Source organism: Vulpes vulpes, chromosome 6 (genome assembly GCF_048418805.1).
Source record: "Vulpes vulpes isolate BD-2025 chromosome 6, VulVul3, whole genome shotgun sequence".
In the NCBI taxonomy this organism is placed as follows: domain Eukaryota; kingdom Metazoa; phylum Chordata; class Mammalia; order Carnivora; family Canidae; genus Vulpes; species Vulpes vulpes.
The window spans coordinates 20,756,214-20,768,508 of NC_132785.1; the positions used below are offsets into that span (position 1 = coordinate 20,756,214).

Consider the following 12,295-nt stretch of genomic DNA (forward strand, 5'->3'; position numbering starts at 1 on the left):
TGGGAACACTATACCTATAGAAATCATGTTCTAATGGATTCATTCCCAATCAATTACTAAACTTTTTATAGAAAATATTTCTAAAATTTTATCAATGATGAGTGGATGGACTTGCTCTCTATGTAATATGAAATTATCTATTTTATTAAAATTAAAAATGACAGCATAGAAAAAAGAAATTTTTTTTTTATTTTTTTAAAAATTTTTTTTTAATTTTTTATTTATTTATGATAGTCACAGAGAGAGAGAGAGAGGCAGAGACACAGGCGGAGGGAGAAGCAGGCTCCATGCACCGGGAGCCCGACGTGGGACTCGATCCCAGGTCTCCAGGATCGCGCCCTGGGCCAAAGGCAGGCGCCAAACCGCTGCGCCACCCAGGGATCCCCAAAAAAAAGAAAATTTTTATGAAAAGTTATATACATGTTAAGTTATATTTATTCTTATTATTTGACATGTTTTAATCCTACTTGAAGTGATGCATTTTAAATTTTAGTTTTCTAAATCTTCATTGCTATTGTTTAAAATAAAGTTTAGGACTTTGTTAAAGCTATTTTCCATATGTCTATCATATTCCTGCAATCAGTCATCCTGGACATTTTTGTACACATATAGCAATGGAACACAGTGAAGTGAAAAATGCACCACTTGGTAAGTGCTTTACAGGCCTCTGATGATGCTACCATTAGCAAATCCCCATTGGGCAAAACAAATCACAGAGAAGGGCCCTCCCACTTTCTGAGCCAAGCACTTTTTAAGTATCAATGCGTCAGTGAAACTGATCTACCTGAATTCACCTTCTGGCCACAATTTCTTATGTCTTTCCCATATGTAGTGTATGTTAACACCTATCCAGGGACCATAAATCTCTCATCAAATCATAGCAATGAACTTGGAGTCTAAGACCTTGTGAGGTACATTTGGTCCAGATGTAGCACTATGTGTACTGCTCCTCTTGATCTGGATACTTATGAATTTAAGAGACCAATTATCTGTGTTTCACACACCCAAAATGCAATGGGCGGTAAGGAAGAGAATAATTCATAAGCATTCCAGTTGAATAGGGGACAAATGGGAGATAGCTATTGTCACTGCCCCAAGAGCTGCTCTGTAGTCCAGCGGGAACATTTGGCAAGGAACCCAGACTATGGGGGCAAGGAATGTTAATTTGGTTTAGTCTCTTGAAAGTGGATTCTCTAGTCTATTTTTCTTCATAGCCTTTGCTTCTGTCCTCTAGGAAGTCCTTTTTTACCCTTTTTGGCCACTTCTGAATATGGCATTGGGTTCTATGCTCTTTAAGCAGAATTCTCAGCATGTTTTCAGCTTGGAAAAATTTGGAGGCCTAAGGTACATTTCCATCTTGAAACTATTAATCCTTTTTCATCCAAGGTGGATGAACATTTGCTAATACAGTGTCTGTGAAATGTGTTTCCTATAAATCTGAATTTATTCCACTCCAAGTGTTAACAGCCACATTCACAAATTTTTAAAGCCATGTCTCTCCCTATATAGCTATCTAACCATTGTTGCTCTTGTGATACTGCTGGAGACAATGCCCTTAAGTCTCTAGAAGCCTTTTTGGAAAAAAAAAAAAAAAAAAAAAAAAAAACAGAAGCCTTTTTGCCTGGCAGGACACAGCACTCTAACTTTGCCAATGATATTGACAAGGAAACTTATAGCCATGCCTTCAATATAGGCTTTGCCCCCAGATTGTATTTTACTTTGAGAAGGCTTATTTTTGTTGTTATTTAAAGGGGCTAGAGATAAGAAAGTTTTATTTTCCAACCTAGAGAGCTTTGGGCTCTTTTTATTTCTTCTAAATTTTGCTTGCAATTTCTCTCGTTCTGTCTTTAGTTGGTCTCTTTTCCTCTGACATTTTATATTCACCTACTAAAATCCATATACTATGTCAATATTCTTCTCAGAAATATCACTGCTCAAATTTGAAAGTTCATTAGGTACATCTTTTTCTATCCTTCAAGGTACCACAAATAGCAATCTTATCCTTTGTTTTACAGCCCTATCATAGGGGTTATGAGTTTTCCAGCATTCTGTAACGGTTCTCCCACCACTCTTTCAACTCCTGCAAGTAGTCTCTTCATTAATTCGCCAGATTCTCCTAGTAACTTGTTCTCAAAACCCAAAACTCAATTTTTCATTTTTATTTTTTTCCAGCAGCACCACACTCCTACAATAAATTTCTGCCTGAGATAGCCTATAGCAACCCTCCTCAAAACTCCTTCTCTTTATAATGTATGTGTTTGTTTCGATGTCAGCAGTTCTCAAAGTATGCTCTAAGGTCTTTTGGAGTCCCTAAGTCCCTCTTGGGTCTGTAATGTCAAAATTACTTTCACCATAATTCTAAAATATCATTTCCCCTTTTCACTCAAAAATAGTCAGCAGAGTTTTTCAGAGGTCCCACGAAATGTGGTGATACACTTTTTCTAAATGTTAATGAAATGTTTGTGTATTCTTGTTTTTCCCATAATTTTCTAAGTAAGTTTAAGGTATAAATATGGCATTTTCAGAGACTAATTCAGTTTGTCCTCAGTATTTTCTATGCTCAATATTTTTTTAAAAAATATTTTATCTATTTATTCATGAGAGACACAAAGAGAGAGAGAGAGAGAGAGAGAGAGAGAGAGGCAGAGACATAGGCAGAGGGAGAAGCAGGATCCCCTCAGGGAGCCTGATGCGGGACTTGATCCCAGGACCCCAGGATCACAACTTGAGCTGAAAGCAGATGTTCAACCACTGAACCACTCCGGCATCCCTGTGATCAATATGTTTATACTCTTATTTAATGTGTCCTGTTATACTTGCTATAAACCCTGAAAACTTATTATGGTCCAAAAATTTGGAATTTTGAAATTCCTCGATTTCCCATGAAATACAACAAGAAGTAAATATGCTTTCTCGCCCCTGCCTCTTTGGTCTTGATTTGTTATAGTATTTTAAAACTTTTAAAAATATTTAAAATTTACCTAAAACTAATGTTACCTTAGAATTTAATAATCCAACATTCTAATTCTGATAATCTCAGTCTCTTTTGAAGCTTTAATCCACTCACTGTTTCTGTACTGTCCTTTGTTCAAGACAACAGTTTCTTGGAGAAATACATCATGTTTCTGAATTATGCCTCTTCTCAGGGAAAACAATCAAAACCATTCGAAAACAACTTAGTTTTAATATTCTTTTACCTTGGTCCACCTTTTAAATATGAGATTGAGAAATACTTCATATGGATAATGGATATATTGTCAGAAATGGTTTTTTTTGTCTCATATTTTTTGGAAAAGGTAAAAGCACCTAAAAGCAATTTTTAGTTAATTGTTAAGGCTTTTATAGCTAAAACTTTAAAGTTTATTTTCCATTTTCTTTAAGTAGTACCTACTTTTGTATCTTTATGGAATATGTACAAAAGATAGAATGACAAGAAATAGAAATATAAAAGCTGAAATATATTACTCTCACATGTAAAATGTGTTTGGTTGATTCCATCTATTAAATTTTATTCTAGTATATTTGAAAATGGAAGAGACATTATTTGCTTTTAAAATATGCCCATCAAAGATTCTGAGAAGAATAAATCTTTGACTAATGGACACCAAATTAAATATTCTTATTATTTCACTATATACCACTATAATAAGGCTGCTAGGTTTTACTTTATGATTTCACTATAAAATCTCAAAATACTCTGCAACTTTAAATACAGCATACAAATGACATTGAAGTTTATGTTATATAAGTTTAATGACATGGAAATCACATGAAATGTTTAATATCTTTAAAAAATTAATATGTATTTGGGTGTCAGAATTTGCTCATAAAGAATTAGCCAGAGGTCATTCATGTCAATTTTCTCTTCAGCTCATTCTTTAATCCATCCTATTCTTTTCCCTCTCCACTTGTATTTTTTGAGCCAAGTAAATGTGTTTTCCCAGCTCACCCAGTGTAATGCTCTGATAACCAGTTTTCCTGAATCTATTCTTACTCTCTTCCAGTCCTTCTCTACATATAAAAGTGATATTTTAAAACTGTAGTTTTATTACTTTCATTACCTCCACTTCTCAAAATATTCTTTAAGTGATATATATGAATCGTAATTAGGTTTGACCAAATATAACCATAAGTATAGCAATGTCTAAAAAACTTAAAATATCATATTTTTTCATAAAATAAATTTTGAAGTAAAAATATCAGGGCTGATTCATTAACTTTATGGTGTCATCAAGAAACCAGCTTCTTGTTTTTTTACTCTATCATCTTCATTTACTGAGTGTCTTTCACAAAACCACCTCATAATACAAAATGGCTGATACAACACCAGCAATTGCATCCATATTTCAAGAAGTTGGTAGAGAAAATGTGTTCCTCAGAGCTGAGTCAGGTTCTTTTAAACAAGCATTCTATGTTTTGTACAAGTACTTTGTCTTAGTGTGGTTGGCGAGAATTTAGTCACATTATTACTTCATGCTACAAGAGAGGCTGAGTAAAGTCTTTAATCTGGTTTGTTACAATGTAAGAAGGGATCATTGGTAGGGAATTAATGATGGCCACCACAGTTTCCTTTTTTTTCTATAATAAAATTAAAATCTCTACATGGCTTGTGAAGCTCTGGATGTTCTAGATCTTGCATTATTTTACACACCATTTTTCTAGTAGCTCTCTGTTTTGAAACTATGTTGGCCTTCCCCCATATCTCAAAGATGGCACAATCACTCCTAACATCTCATTTTCCATCTATTTCTTTAAAATACCCTCACCCTAAAAAAAAAAGAAAAAATTTTACATAGCCTAAGATCTCAGCTAAGCACATTGCTCAAGAGTGTTCCTTCTCCTTACATAACTAACTCTCCCTGCTGATTATTCCCATTATACTGCATGCATTTTCTTTTTAACACTTATTTTATTTTAATTACCCATATATAATTTTTATGATTGTTTGATCAAGGAGGTATTGATTGTCATGAGAGCAAAAATTATAGTTTTTGGTCATAATTGTTTATCTGAGGTTAATTAGATTGCCCTGTACTTAAGAAATCTGATAATTAATTGATTGGATGAAACACTGAGAAACCAAATGAATAGAGCTTGATATAGTACTAACAGAGTGAGTTAGTATTTTTTAACAGATTATGTCTTTTTAAGGTTAATAAACTCATTTTTCCAAATGATAGAGAAGACTATTGTTATTTTACTCTCCTCAAATCCTGTGATTTCACCAAAAAAAGAAAAAAAAGAATAAACTTTTTATATAAAGGACACCTGACAAACACTTTAAAGTGTGAATCAAAATGAGAGAAAAAGTTGAAAGAAGTAGAAACAGTATCCTTCCTTGAATACTGAATGTGATATAGGTTTTGGAAAAATAAGTAACCAGACATTTTAAAAGATAAGGAATAATCATAAAAAAGCTAACTTGTACTTTTTGAATATAGTAAATTTTAAAAATGAATACCGATGAAAACCAATTTTAAAATACGAATTGTAAAAAGTAAACACATGAGGATTTCAGACAAATACTTTATGGGTTAAAAATTATACAGATGATATCTGTATATTAAAATGAGAAAAATGTGCTGATGAAAGCTTAAAATCCACAATAGTAACGACTACAAAAGGAATATAAACAAATAGAAATCAGTAAAAGAAACAGAAGAAAAAAATTAAAATGTTGCAGAGATTAAAAATATGCAAGTCCTGCAATATAAATATAAATATAAATATAAATATAAATATAAATATAAATATTCATAAAATGTTTAGAAATGTTGGCAAATATTGTAAAATGAAATAGATTAAAGCAATTAAATTGTTTGGAAGAACATGCATGATATCGACTCAGACTTGGAAACCCTAACTACAAAAAAGAAAAAAGAAAGAAAAGAAAAGGCTAAAAAGAAAAGAAGCTGGAAAAAAAAGAAAAAAATAACTAAGATGCGAAATTACTCTAAGATATATACATATTATCAAACACATCTCAAAAACAGAAAGACCAGTCTTGTGATGAAAAAGGTACAGCAACCATGGATAAATTTTAGATTGAATGATTCAAACAAATCCTACTATGTTCTAAAACCTCATGCATGCAAGTGACTTGATCATATTTCTATTGTTCTATTCTGCCAACTGCAAATCATCTAATGACAATCTCTCAGAGGATGAAGAGCTGCCTATGAAAGAAGGCAGAGCCTAAATGTTCAGACCTGATTAATTCTACATCTACTTCTGCTGCCATACCACAAGTGGTAACATATTTATCCAAACAACAAATCACCGGATGTTGGAGCAAATAGAATCTGGGGCATCTAAGACTTATAGACTGGTTATCTCTATAGAGTAGACAGTTAAACGTGAGCTGGAGAAAAAATGGGGGCACGACATCTTGACCTTGTGGTTTCCAAGACCCTGGGGCTAACAGACCAAGAGCCACAGGTGCAGAACATGCACTCTCCTCTTCCATCTCTGTGCCAGGGTAACCCCAGACTCATTATAATGCGTGTGTATTGTGGTTTTAGCCTCCTACCCTAATGGAGAAAAGGGGTCATGATGGTTCCTCACAAACTTTGAAGGGTCAAAAACTCTCCCTCTCAACCTGTGGAAGGAGTCCCCCAAATGATTGGAAGTAGCTTCCATTAGAGACCACCTCATTATAGGTCACAGTTCCTCCCAACCCTGAAAGACCCAATGAATATCCTATCCCCAAACAACCTACGGGCCATTTCCACCTCCCAGAACCTGCCTGCTCTCCTTTAGAGGGTGTACTGTTTTAATAAGCTTTTCTTCTTCTTTCAGTTTGCACCACTCTCTAATTCTTTATTGTGTTAGAGTTGAGATACAAAACTTTTTGTACTGACAGTCCTTTTTATCACATTGTGCCATTATTATCTTGCACTAAAGGGTGTGGAAGCACAGAATTAGACAGGATGTTTTGCTGCTCTTGGACACATGAGATGGGCTTGTAGAAAACAACTCTGCAGTAAAGGCCAGCCCACAAAGAATGTTGAAAGCTTGGCCACCTGATACATGGAACTCCTAGAAACATGGAGTCAACATCCCATATGATGAAATTATGGGGTACCTGCTGGTCTATACCTAGGATTGTAGTTGCAAAGGGGAACTAAAAGTGTGCCATCACCTTTACCCAGGGGTCTAATATAAAGGATTGAAAAGACAGAAACACTTTTACTTTATGGCTAAAGAGAGAACTGATGCTTTGGAGAATGGTATACACCAGAGCCATAAACAGAAAGGAAGAAAGGACAAATAAGAGAAGAAAGGAAGGAAGAAAGAAAGAAAAAAGGCATAGGAAGGGAAAGAAAGAATGAGAGAGAGGAAAGAAGGAAGAATTTATGCAAGAATTTATAAATCAGCATGGGTAAACAGGGTTGAGTAAAAACTTCATCATGATGATAGAATAAGGAACTTGAATACAATTTGATCAAACTAGCAAAAAATAAAGAGAAACCATGAAGTAGAATTTACAGTAAACCAAATTATTTTGGAAACATATAATTTTTAACTAGAAGAAATGTGAGAGGAATGGATTTTTCTATTAAAAGACAGATATAGATGGTACTCACATGCAAAACTTGGTTATATTATTTTATTTAAAAACTAGAAAGATGGATAGGTAGAAAATAAGCAGAGTTACTAGAAAATGTAACTAAAAAGAACGGGAAACACGTAAGAAAGAACTTATGTTTTTAAGATAAAATGTAATTACAAAAAATTAAGACACATATAAAGATGGGTGTATCATATGAAGAAGATATATCCAATATCAAACTATATGCACCAACACAGAAAATAATTGAATAAAATTTCTTAGAAATGAAAGAACATTTATAATTAAAAAATATAAAGTGATGTTTAATCAAATTCAGTATCACAAAGATATAATAAAATGAAAAAAATATAGAAGAAAGTTAATGCTTTGGTTGATATGGAGATTTAGTAGGTATTCATAGCATATTATTTTGTAAACACTATGCACTTTTCACATGTACATAGAACACTTTAGCTAAAACTGAGCCTGTATACAGACACAGAGGAAACAATGTAGAGAAGGAGCTTATTTCACAACACCTACTAATCCAACCCAAGCATATGAAACTTCTATAGAGCAGATAATTTTCCAGCCATTAAAGGTATTAAATGCTAATATTTGCAAGATTTTCTGAGATATGTACTGTTATCTCCTTTTATGAATGAGAAAGCTGAGGGAAGTTCACTGTCTTACCCACCCACACTCAGCCTGCCAACTGTAAAACTATAGCTCAAATCCAGGTAGTCAGACTCCAAAGGCTTCACTCTTATCCACTATGCTAAACTGAATAGTAAGAGGGAGGCTATGTCTGCATAGTATTTTCTTCTGGGATTACCATAACAAATCACGTTTTGTGTGAGAGCATGTTACTCTTCAGTAAAACTCTTGTCCTCCTTTTCTTCCTGGGTGCATGGCTAGAATGCTTATTTTCAGGCTCTTTTACATAAATTGTGCTGTTGCTTTTTTTTTTTTTTCCCCTTGAGTTGTGTCATCGTGATTGAATTCTGGCTAATGGATGGGAATGGAAGTAGTGCTGTCAATATCAGGCCAGTCATAAATACCTCCCACTTGGCCTCAACTGCTTTTGAACACATGCTGAGTTAAAGAATGCCAAGGATCTGTAAGAGATCACAGTCCCAGAATGAAGGATTCTGGTCCCAGAAGGAATGCATGGTACAAGGCCCCAGGACACTGTGACCTCTTCTAAGAAATACATTTTTAGGGCAGCCTGGGTGGCTCAGTGGTTTAGGGCCACCTTCTGCCCAGGGCCTGATCCTGTAGACCTGGGATGGAGTCCTGCGTTGGGCACCCTGCATGGAGCCTGCTTCTCCCTCTGCCTGTGTCTCTGCCTCTCTCTCTCCCTGTGTCTTCCATGAATAAATAAAATCTTAAAAAAAAAAAGAAATACATTTTTATTGTGCTAAGCCACTGAAATTTGGGAGTATTGCTAATTGTGATAGCAGTTAGCTTTCCACAACAAATACACTCTCCCCGAGGTATTTTATTCTAGGTATTTATTCTTCCATATGGAAGGACATTTCAAAAATGGAAAATAATATTCTCATCAAACATTCCACAGCTTTTTCTAATCCAAACCTATTGAAACAATCATTTTAGACATGATCAACCATCAATGTGGCCATCTTTTTCAGAGGAGTCCAGGAATCTATTAAACAATCCTCTAGATAAGTTCAAGAAGAGAATCTGTCAATATCACCCACTGCTCTTCTGTGTTTCCTCTGACGACCACCTATGACTCGTGCAAATGTTTCTGAAATGATGTCAGAATAATGTGTTAACATATCCTCCAAGTCATTGTATGTTCAAAGTCAAAATTTTATATCTGTCAATTTCCCATCCAAATTTTTTAAACCACTTTATCCAGTACAGTCTAGCAAAGGATCTGCAAAACATCAGATTATAATGTTAAAATATTTCAGTAATAAGATCTCAACCATAGGATACTTTATTTAAAAAAAAACCTATTCAAATTCCTGGGGAAAAGGAGTCTAAAAACTTAATTATCTTGCAGATGAAAATATAATAATGTCAAACATGAAGGAATTAAAATCTGAAACCAATGTTTAACTATATTTGAGTAGAAAAAGATAAAGAAATTTGAGTCTATTATAATTTTATCATTTGCTTGGCCTTATCCTAAAAAGTTTTTGTTGACTGGGAGGAATCAAGTCTTTTAGAAGTTGCTTCTTGGGCTATTTTTTTTTTTCTAGGAATGCATATAGTTCCCTCATAATCTTAGCAGTTGACCTTTTTTAGTTAAAAGTGTGTGATAAGATTTATGGTTATTTTCTAAAGATTTTATTTATTTATCTGACACAGAGAGGGAGAGGGCAGCAATACTGTGGAACAGGAATCGTGACCTGAGCTGAAGGTAGATACTTACCCTACTTTCCCTCACAAGTCTTATATATTAAAGAGCTAAGAGAGTTAAAAGACATACTTCATTTTTTTCAGCTCTGGCACCACCTCCTTCCAAATATAGAAAATAAATCAGTTTTCAATCCCTAGTACAGTAATCCAAAGTAAAGTCTTCCAGTCCAAAAAAAAAGAAAAAAAATGCTAACCCAACATTCCAACCTAGTATTTACCCAATAGGTTCTAATGACCACAGAGAAGACTCAGATGCTGAAAGGAGAAAGCAGACCAAGAAAAAAAAAAAAAAAGAATTTGCCAGTGTGAATTCAAACTCAACTAGCAGAAATCTCTAAGAGAGAACTTACTTTTGATATCACAGAATTTTAAATAATGGGATTTGTGTGTATGCTCTCTCTTCCCTCAAAGCCTAGAGACATTGCTATCTTCTCCCAAGTTTTGGAAATGGATGATAGTAGTTACGGCTAATACATTTTTTTCTGAGTGGTTTTTATTTCCATTTCCATTTACTATATTCAAATCTTAGTTTTATTTCCTCTTCATACCCCATCATAAATTGTGGGCTTTTTTTTTTTTTAAGATTTTATTTATTCATGGGAGACACAGAGAGAGAGGCAGAGACATAGGCAGAGGGAGGAGCAGGCTCCCTGTGGGGAACGTGATGTGGGACTCTATCACAGGATCCCGGGATCATGACCTGAGCCAAAGGCAGAGGCTCAACCACTGAGTCACCCAGGTTTCCCAATTGTGGACTTTCAGTAATTACATGGCTTCCACACCTAACTGAAACATACACGTTTATTCCTGTGCTATGGTGGCTTACTCCTCTTTCTGGACAAGAGTTTTGTTTAGATTATATTTATATTGTAGGTGCTAAGCAATAGAGAGAACATAGAATGTTACTGTGGAGCCTGTGAATTCAGATAGCTTCATCCAAATTTCCCTTCTTGGCCCAAACACAATGGAATTTGAACAACCATCGATGCCTACCTAGGCTTGCAAAAAAAATTTTCAATAGCTTCCTGTGTTCTTTAGTGTAAAAAATTTTAGCTGTTTTGAATTTTAAAGGCAACAATCATGTTCTGCCAACTGATACCTAAAATGATCTAAGTCAGGCTTACCCTCATCTCCAATATTAAACCAAAATTTTTCCATGTTGTTCAAGGTCAGCAGGCTGACAGCTAGAGACTCTTATGTCTGGTCAAAATCTATGCTTGTTAAAAATATTTGTCTTTTGCTTATGTCAATGTCATTGACTTTTGCATCTTAAGTTTTTGTAACCTCAAATTCTGTGGTTTGCTTACTGGATCTTGACCAGTCAACATTTCTAAGGCCATTAGGTGTCCAACTCTTGATTAGTTCCACATGGTCTTTGCCTTGTATCTTCCTCAGTTCTTTCATTGTTGTCTAGTAGCAAACATGTGTGGAGTTGGTGCTCCTCATCTGCCCTGCATGTTGTTCAAGGGTCAACTGTGTGCGTGTGTGCATGTGCGTGTGTGTGTGTGTATACTCACATTCCTATTTTATATATGTATATAAAAATATATATATATTCCTATTTTATAGATGAAAATGTGAAATTCCTGGGTGTTCACTGATGTCCTCAATATCCACAACTGGTAAGTGGAGAAGCTCACAGACTTAAATCTATGTCTCTTTTAATCCCAAAGTCATGATATTTCCACTCTCCAACTTTTGATCAGAAAACTCGAGAATAGGCATGTCAATACTTATATACTAGAAAATTTTAGACCAGGTATATTTAAAATGAAAAATCAGAATTAGTAACATAAACCCACATTTAACCATCATCTTCTAAAATTAGGAACATATTATCAGATTTGTTTAACTTGCCATCTAACTCAGTCCTTCAATATAGATTTTAAAGAAAATCAAAGATGTCATATTATTTTTATCTGGCATTCTTTTCTTAGGTATCCTAAAAGAATTAATGTTTTAATATAACCATGATAGTATTATAAAACAGAAAATTAGCAATATCTTAATATTTAGCCAGTGATAAAATTTCCTTCATAATTATATAACCACTTCTTAGAATTGATCTTAGCTAAAAGGCTGAGAAGTGGTACATAACCACTTCTTACTGCATTATTTATCAATAATTCCTTTGTTGATTAGATTTAGGATGTCAGAGTTTCTCTATACTCTAGTCTACTTCTCTATTTGAATTTCCATTCTGATAGCTTGAATAGTCCCATAAACTAGATTTATTTTACTATTTCCATATTAATGAAGAAAAATACAAAGGTAACATAAAGAATTAACAATCTGATTTTTCTTTTATCCAATATTCCATTTCATAATGATCCATTATTCATGAAAGATTAT

The 12,295-nt window shown here is 34.2% G+C and overlaps 1 pseudogene; it reads left to right on the forward strand.

The window, feature by feature from the left end:
• The window catches only part of LOC112933481 (ubiquitin-ribosomal protein eS31 fusion protein-like), a 76,444-nt pseudogene that overhangs the window by 16,259 nt on the left and 47,890 nt on the right, over positions 1-12,295 (forward strand).